At 34.8% G+C, this 9,974-nt stretch overlaps 1 long non-coding RNA gene across 1 annotated transcript; it reads left to right on the top strand.

Moving 5' to 3' along the window:
* The first annotated feature begins 203 nt into the window (after positions 1-203).
* On the top strand, positions 204-4,068 carry LOC307003289. Its single transcript, XR_013798663.1, has 5 exons — positions 204-599; positions 1,241-1,342; positions 2,101-2,221; positions 2,359-2,458; positions 3,615-4,068. It is a non-coding gene; the product is annotated as an uncharacterized lncRNA (long non-coding RNA).
* The last annotated feature ends 5,906 nt before the right edge of the window (positions 4,069-9,974 follow it).

Raw genomic sequence — 9,974 nt, 5'->3', positions numbered from 1 at the left:
TGTGATTTTTACCCTTTTTCAATGATTGCAAACCAAATGTGGGTCATTTTGCATACAGCTACTTGTTGTATTTAAATAATAATCTCTGAAGAACAAATGATATTGAAAGAAGAAATACTGTATGTATTGTTTCTTTCATAAAAAAAAGCATATACAATACCTCTCTAAGGGACAAAAAAAAAATGTTTCCAAAGGTTATGTGCAACCCAGTCTCACGGCAGTTCGTGATATGGTCACGTAATTTAATCTATTGATTCGTGGCACGGGCACGTTTATTTCGTTATTTTCGTAATTCCAGCACGTTTTTTAAAACTAATGTATTTCAATGGGAAGCATCTTTCGTGATCAAAGCACGATTATATCTCCCTATCGGGCTGCAGTAGAGAAGCTGTTTAATCAACATTTATTCACGAGATCTTATCATGGTTTATGTATTTATTTTAATTATATTATTTCGTTCTTATTGCCAGGGAAGCTGGATTGCTTTGCTGTTTATTGATATTTTAAAAAAATATTTTATTAGTAGGAAATCGCGCTGAAGAAGTCTCATTCCGAACACCTCGCGATATTTGGCATCAGTTCACGTGTGCCAGATGTTGGTAAGTAGTCGTAAATACGCTGTCCTAATAATGTTTGATATAATGTATTTTCTGTGTGTCGAAATTAATCAGATTAGCTCAAGTTCAGTCACTGCATTATATCTGTCATCTCAACGGAGGCTTTGCGTTTCATTGCTTTCTATGAAAATGGTTTCTATGGTGATTAAACACTGTCTGTCACGTGATGTGCTATACAGTAGGCCTAGAGTAGACCTTCAATCAGTTAATCATATTCATATCAGGTTTTTAAGTTGTACAATTAGTTCCAAAGTTGTATATGTAGTAGAAGCACAGTAAAAACAACACCATGCTTTTACCACAGTAACATTAGTTTTACTGTGATAAGTGTAGTAAAAAGACAGTAATCACACAACTTACCATGCTTTTACCACACTATTGGTAGTTTTAATGTGGTACTTATTGTAAATGCACAGTAACCACAACACTAACCATGCTTTTACCTCAGTATTGGTCGTTTTAAAGTGATAATTGTTGTAAATTATGCATATTAACCACAACACCTACCATGCTTTTAATGCTTAATAATGTAACATCCAATATTTGTAAGGAAAATCAGTACTTTTTCCTTTAAATAATCCTATATATTATACATAATGATATTTTATTTTCTCTGTTTTCAGCTGAAAAGACCAAAAAGGCCTTTCGAACTCAGTCAGCCCATTATTGTTTGAGGACAAGTAAACGGAGGAGACGGACCGCTGCAAAGACAAATATTCGCAATCGTACGTATGTGTTGGTTTTAACCCTAAATCAAACATTTTATCAAGCATTTGTTGTTTCTTAAACCTGTTCTTACAAAACCCATAGCCCAATCAGTATGAACAGTCTCAAAGTCTTAATAATTCACAAGATTTAACAAGTTGTCAAATTCGTACGATACTAGTACATATTTGTATACTCGTACATAATCCTGCAGCTTTTACTCCTAGTGCTCATTGGCTACTGCCTCAATTCCTGTACATATTTATCGCGATATTTGTAAATCAGTTGCGCCCCTTCTTGGATAGTAGTCTGATGTCCCACACACTGTCAGAAAGTTTATATTAATTGCATTGTGTATTCATTAAAATTATTACAAATTAGTCCCTGTCTGTTGTGTTCATGTTCCAATGTCCAATGATACATGATGTCTCTCCACACCTCATAACCTACCTCTGTTTGCAAGAGTGGAAAAGCTAATCTGACTTGTCACATGACATCAGATACGCGATTATTTTGTCGTAATCAGATCAGTTACACTGCTGATAACTGTCCCGTTTGCATATAAATCATGTTATTTTTAAACGAGTTCATATGATTATTGCTTGCTATTAAAGACATACTTTTATTCATAGAAATGCCCACATATCAGTGAACGTATAACATAAAAATGCTTTTAACATTTAATTATGCAACACTCTTTACAGAAATATATCCCACAGTTGTATAACTGACTGCTTGCATGTAATGTAATAAAATTACCTTCCTTTCTGTATTGCAGGATTACTTTGTCTTTTTTTTAGATCTCTACAACATCAAACTCAACAGCTCTTTTAAGAGCCAACCCTCACAAGAGCTACTAGTGAGTCGCAGCGGATCTTGCCGTGATCAGCCCTTCCCAGGTAAAGTTTCTAGAACATTTCAATCAGTATTTACTCATCAAATGCTCTCTCCTGAATCGTAAGGTAAATTATAACTGTCTTATGTTTCAAGAACAATAGTAATTGCACGAGTAAGTAGATACTTTCTTTTTTTACAGCAGAGAAGGAAGACCAGTCCTTATATCAACACAAGCTAATCGAATAAGTCCTTTGTTTCGGGTGAGGAAGGAACATCTGGTGCCCAAAGAAGACAGAAAGGTGGGCAAATCCATTGGTATGTCTTGTATTGAAACAATGCTGTAATATGTAGTACATAATTTGATGTTGACAATTTTACATTGTTCAGGTTACAGGAAGCTCTTGAAACAAGTGACAGAAGAGTATGTTGTCTTGAAAAAAATCAAGCATCACTTGCAAAGGCAAAAGAGACCATGCCTTTTTTAAAGATATTTTAAAATAGGTTGCTGTTGATATGGGTAAAACATTTTTTGTTCAGTATTTAGCTTATATAATGTGCTGAAATATTATATATATATATATATATATATATACATATATATATATATATATACAATCTCAACCTTAAAAAGGAGAACGCAAAAGGGCCAGAGTTGCCTGTTCCTGATTTAAATTTACAAAGCAGCAGTCAGTACATTATATAATATACACATTGATTTATTTTATACATATATATTTATATATGTATAAAATAAATCAATGTGTATATTATATAATGTACTGACTGCTGCTTTGTATATTTAAATCAGGAACGGGCAACTCTGGCCCTTTTGCGTTCTCCTTTTTAAGGTTGAGAGTTTACCTCCAACCCTAATTGAGCACATATGAAAGTCTTCAGCTTTACTTATAGACAATAGGCAGGAGGGTTTGAGGTTGGAGCCAAATCTGCAGGACAGTGGACGCTAAGGGCCAGAGTAGCCCATCACTGCTTAATATATCGCAGAACATAGGCCCCGTTTACACGAAGTGAAGACACTGATATTTCCCTGCGGTTTGGCCTCTCATTTACACGAAAACCCAGTTTTTATCACAGAAAACGATTATTTCTAAAAACTCCGGCCAAAGTAGAGATTTTGGAAAACTTTGTTTGCACGTTTGCATGTAAACTGAGAAAAACTGAGTTTTAGGCAGCGACGTCACAATATGAGACTATTTTCGGGATTCTGATTGGCTAACGTGGGCTTGAGCTTCTCGTTACACTGCCACCTACAGGTTTGGCATGCTCTGGACGGCATATACACGGGTTCGTGTGCACGATGTTATTTTTGAAAACGAAGAGGGGTGAAATGTCCGTTTATGAAAATAGCCATCCACGTGTAAACGTAGCCATAAGCTGACCTGACTGTCCATTAAACAACTTAATTTGTATTGTTTGTGTTTTTTGCTTTACTTTCAGACCAGGACTGGAGAACGCCTGACAATGGGATGTTGAGACTTCTTCCTCTGGTTGAGAAAAAGCTACACCACATCAGTGATCACATCTTCTGTTCTTCTGTTGTACTGTAGGGTACACCTGAACAAACTGTTTAGACGAGGAAGAAGAACATGAACATGATCGAGACATGTACAGGGAAGAGCAAGAAACCAGTTTAGTGATAATGAATCATTATTTTCCAACACAATATCAAATCTGTTTTCTGTATCATAGGTGACTGAATATGATTCTCTGGCACTCATTTTGTGGCTCAGCAGCTGTGAATGGATTAATATGATGTTAATGTATTTTTGAAGACACATTTTTATTTATCTTGAATCTCATTGTCTTTATGCTACTTTATCAACTTTATGCTGTGTCCTCCAATAAAGTGTTGTGTAATAAAGTATGGTGAATATTGTTTATTGAAAGTGGTGTTTGGTACAGTAAATAAAAACAATATTTGAGAAATTTTAATTTCTTATTTCTTTAGTTTAGTTCATAATTTAAAAACAACTACATATAATTAATTACCATGATTCTTTTTCTTAGGACATACACATTTAGATCTGGTTAATGATATTTGGGACAAAAGTTGCAACAAAACAATGCAACAAAAGTTGCACATACTTGCATGTATAAGCTGCAACTGCAATGTTTTCAGTGAAATAAAGGGAAGCTATGTGAATAACAAGAGGCTGCAGTGGCTATCTTGATATAAACACTTCAAGCATAATTGAAGATGATCCATGTTGATCATTCTAGTACATCTACTACTGCATTTAAAATGAAAGCATAGACGTTACTGATGTCAGGCATATAAGCAGCAACCAGAGGGGGTGAAAAGGAAATGTAGGCACTGTTTTGTTTTGTTTGTTTTACTGAATGGTGCATTATCCCTGTGTAATAGTGTGTGTAGATCTGTGTAGATTGTACTGCACTTCCACCCCCAAGGGCCCAGCGGCCCCCAGAAGAGCAAAAAACTGCACATTTCAAATGGCTGTAACTCACAGTCCGGTTAGTGTATCAAAGAGAAAATCGGCAGGACAACTGCTTATGCTATGTTTACTAAATAATGTTGGGCCCAGTTTTCTGACATATACGGAAAGCTGGCATAAAGGCTATTTTTAAAGTGCTCACAGTAAATTATCAAATTTCAGCCTGTCCCTCATATATGTCATAAAAGTTTGCACAATGAACAAATTTAGATATCCAGTTTTCCATTAAAGATATTATGTATTTAACATTTATTGTTTCATTACTAAACGTTTTAAACTACATTACCCACATATCTCTGTCATGCTATCAATGGAACAGGAAACATTGTCCTGTAGTTCATTGAAATGTGCAGCCATGCTTAGGGTTAGGGTGGGGATCTCAGTAAAGGAGCAATTTCTCACAAAACAGAGACACTTTATCATTAACTTTATGTATAACTAACGCAATAATAACACCAAAACATACTTTGTAACATGAAGCGCCGTTTTATATGGGTTAAACGATAGTCCAATCACAGCGAGTTCTGCGATAAAGTCACAGCCAATAACAATCCAGCTGAACAGATGCGTCACACTTACTTGCCCATTTATGGTAAATGATGACAGATCTCTTCTGGTTCCGGCTACAGGGATAGATACCTTAAATATTTCATATTTAAACCCAAACAATATTTGGGCTGTAATGTATTAATTCTAATTAAATTATAAAACTCACATTTAAAAACAAAAGACTCCTTTGTGTGGTTACCATCCAAAAACGAGATCACATGATCAATGACACAAATGTTTTTATTTGATTAGACTGATTCATAAATACATTTGAAAGAAAAACTTTTTTCTAAGCAATGGCCTACAGCAGGGGTAGTTTTGCAGTATTTTAATTAAAGATAATTACATATACTAAAGTGCTTCTAACATTTACAGTGTATGTATAGTATATCAAAGGTATATCAATTATATTCAAATAAATGTAACAAAATCACAATGAATGCACACAATTTTGAAAGCATATTCCAATATTTAATGTCAAACTGTTTAAAGACAAATGTAGTGCCAAACCTACTGCACAACAGTATAAAAATAAGTTAATTATATAAAAAAAAACAGGTATAAGATACAGGGGCAATCTATTATAGGGACATATACAGTAACGTTTAAAAAAATCGCTATGATGAAGTTATATTTTTACAAACCAAGAGATGAGATTCAACTTTGTTATGTGAAAATATATTTGTTTCTTCGCTTTAAAGAACAAATAGGCAAAAACGTAAGCACAACGTTTTACATTCTCACCTTTAATTCTATATCCTTGTGATCATTAATCACGTTTATTGTCACTAAATGAAAGGCAACTTAAAATAGTTAATGATTATAAACGTCAGTAAGAAAATGCTTCAATAAAATACATTCACGGGTATATTACATTTACATTAACCAGGTAGTGATGTAATGATGATACCATAGATGTAGTTATGGTGGACATTTACTATAGTGACCACTGTAATAAAAGGTTTAATGAAGCTAAATGTAAGACATTAAGTCCATCTAAATGTAAAGGTAACAAACTCAGAATAATGTCCATTATGTCAAGTGTCTCATTTCTGTAATATTCTTTCAGCACCAATAAGATTTCCATAAATATGGATTGTTTTCTAAAGGTTTTCCTGAACACTCTCACTATCTTCAATTGTTCGGACAAACACCTGCTATACACTTGCAGAAATATACATGTGTCTATTGCATCATGAAGTCACTGCATGACTAGAACTAATGGATGGCAATGAATATGTCCTTTAGGAAAACACCTGATGAGCACTGACGCTTCTTTGATGAAGGCATTAGGCAGACATCAAGCACAGTTTATGAAGCTGAAAAGAGAAAACAAAATGCTTTAACAATATGGAAAAAAGATAAATCACTATTTTCAATATTGGTTCTGCATATATCAAAGAGATCCTGAGGAGGAGTGGGACTTCACATGAAGACTTTCAGAAACTGTGACAGAGCAAAGGGTGCACCTCGCTGGACACATCCGTCGCATGCCCAAACAACACCACCCAAAGACAGTGATGAAGTGGACACCACCAGGAGGATGCAGGAGACAGGGAAGACCAAGGAAGACATGGAGACAGATGTTTCACAAAGACCTGAAGAATGTCTGTGTCCCAGGGGAAGATGCGGAGAACTTGGCCACGGATCGAATACGTTGGAGGACACTTGTTGCCCAATGTGCCCAGCACAGGACTTGATGATGATGTTGGGAGTTTATCCATAACTGTGGGATATATTTCTGTAAAGAGTGTTGCATAATTAAATGTTAAAAGCATTTTTATGTTATACGTTCACTGATATGTGGGCATTTCTATGAATAAAAGTATGTCTTTAATAGCAAGCAATAATCATATGAACTCGTTTAAAAATAACATGATTTATATGCAAACGGGACAGTTATCAGCAGTGTAACTGATCTGATTACGACAAAATAATCGCGTATCTGATGTCATGTGACAAGTCAGATTAGCTTTTCCACTCTTGCAAACAGAGGTAGGTTATGAGGTGTGGAGAGACATCATGTATCATTGGACATTGGAACATGAACACAACAGACAGGGACTAATTTGTAATAATTTTAATGAATACACAATGCAATTAATATAAACTTTCTGACAGTGTGTGGGACATCAGACTACTATCCAAGAAGGGGCGCAACTGATTTACAAATATCGCGATAAATATGTACAGGAATTGAGGCAGTAGCCAATGAGCACTAGGAGTAAAAGCTGCAGGATTATGTACGAGTATACAAATATGTACTAGTATCGTACGAATTTGACAACTTGTTAAATCTTGTGAATTATTAAGACTTTGAGACTGTTCATACTGATTGGGCTATGGGTTTTGTAAGAACAGGTTTAAGAAACAACAAATGCTTGATAAAATGTTTGATTTAGGGTTAAAACCAACACATACGTACGATTGCGAATATTTGTCTTTGCAGCGGTCCGTCTCCTCCGTTTACTTGTCCTCAAACAATAATGGGCTGACTGAGTTCGAAAGGCCCTTTTGGTCTTTTCAGCTGAAAACAGAGAAAATAAAATATCATTATGTATAATATATAGGATTATTTAAAGGAAAAAGTACTGATTTTCCTTACAAATATTGGATGTTACATTATTAAGCATTAAAAGCATGGTAGGTGTTGTGGTTAATATGCATAATTTACAACAATTATCACATTAAAACTACCAATACTGAGGTAAAAGCATGGTAAGTTTTGTGATTGCTGTCCTTTTATACCCATCACAGTAAAACTAAGGTTACTGAGGTAAAAGCATGGTTAGTGTTGTGGTTACTGTGCATTTACAATAAGTACCACATTAAAACTACCAATAGTGTGGTAAAAGCATGGTAAGTTGTGTGATTACTGTCTTTTTACTACACTTATCACAGTAAAACTAATGTTATTGTGGTAAAAGCATGGTTAGTGTTGTGGTTACTGTGCATTTACAATAAGTACCACATTAAAACTACCAATAGTGTGGTAAAAGCATGGTAAGTTGTGTGATTACTGTCTTTTTACTACACTTATCACAGTAAAACTAATGTTACTGTGGTAAAAGCATGGTGTTGTTTTTACTGTGCTTCTACTACATATACAACTTTGGAACTAATTGTACAACTTAAAAACCTGATATGAATATGATTAACTGATTGAAGGTCTACTCTAGGCCTACTGTATAGCACATCACGTGACAGACAGTGTTTAATCACCATAGAAACCATTTTCATAGAAAGCAATGAAACGCAAAGCCTCCGTTGAGATGACAGATATAATGCAGTGACTGAACTTGAGCTAATCTGATTAATTTCGACACACAGAAAATACATTATATCAAACATTATTAGGACAGCGTATTTACGACTACTTACCAACATCTGGCACACGTGAACTGATGCCAAATATCGCGAGGTGTTCGGAATGAGACTTCTTCAGCGCGATTTCCTACTAATAAAATATTTTTTTAAAATATCAATAAACAGCAAAGCAATCCAGCTTCCCTGGCAATAAGAACGAAATAATATAATTAAAATAAATACATAAACCATGATAAGATCTCGTGAATAAATGTTGATTAAACAGCTTCTCTACTGCAGCCCGATAGGGAGATATAATCGTGCTTTGATCACGAAAGATGCTTCCCATTGAAATACATTAGTTTTAAAAAACGTGCTGGAATTACGAAAATAACGAAATAAACGTGCCCGTGCCACGAATCAATAGATTAAATTACGTGACCATATCACGAACTGCCGTGAGACTGGGTTGTTATGTGCCTGTAACCCAAAAGGTATGAAAGATCGTCTCAATATCCTTTCAGAATCTATTTTTTTTAAATATTGTTTTCTTCATTTTTTTAAGGCCCTATATCAGGGGTCTCCAACCTTTTTTCATTTGAGAGCTTCTTTTTAAAATGAAAGTGGCCGAGAGCTACTCATGTAATACAATACTTAAATATCTTAATTAAAGATGGTTCAGTCCTATATGCGGATCTCAATGCGGTATCATTTTACCCATATCCAATTATTGGAAAGAATACCAAATGTGGGTCACTGTGTCCTGATATTGTTGTTTAAAGAAGAATCTCTGAAGAACAAATACTATTAAAAGTGGAAATATATTGTTTCCTTCTATCAAAAAATAGCATATAAAATACCTATGGAGCCACTACTTTGCAAAAATAAAAATATGCAGACTATCACGTCCTCGTGAGAAACTCATGCAAAGTCTGTATATTTAAGTCCCTTTAGGGGATCCGTAAATACCTCTCTAAGGGACAAAAAATATATTTTTCCAAAGGTTACATGCCTGCAACCCAAGAGGTGTGAAGGATTATCTCAATATCTTTTCAGATTCTTTTTTTTTTTTTTGGTATCTTCATTTTTAAGGCCCTATACGGTTCAGTCCTAGATATGGGGATCTCAATGCGGCTCCATGTCCAAATTATTAAATTTGACCCATTTTCAATGGTCAAAAACCAAACAATTACAGCTAATGCTTATTGTTTTGAAAGAGGAATAGTTGAAATCTTAGATGTACTGAAATATGAATTTCTTTGAATTTCCAGATCATCACACTTCCTTAATTTCGAACTGATTCAAACTCAAACTTCAATTCAGGAATTGAATTGAATGCCGCACAAGCCCTCTCTTTTTAACCCTATAAAGGCTCTGAAGGATCTCCACTCTGTGCTTCTGAAAAGTAATACGATCTAGGAAATTCAGCACAGCAATTCCATCACACAGACAGCTTGAAATGCCCTCGAAATTAATCTAACATGAAGTG

This window comes from Phoxinus phoxinus (assembly GCF_949152265.1).
Source record: "Phoxinus phoxinus genome assembly, chromosome: 8".
NCBI lineage: Eukaryota > Metazoa > Chordata > Actinopteri > Cypriniformes > Leuciscidae > Phoxinus > Phoxinus phoxinus.
Note: the sequence above shows the minus strand (reverse complement) of the source record. Positions and strands in the feature narration are given on the sequence as shown.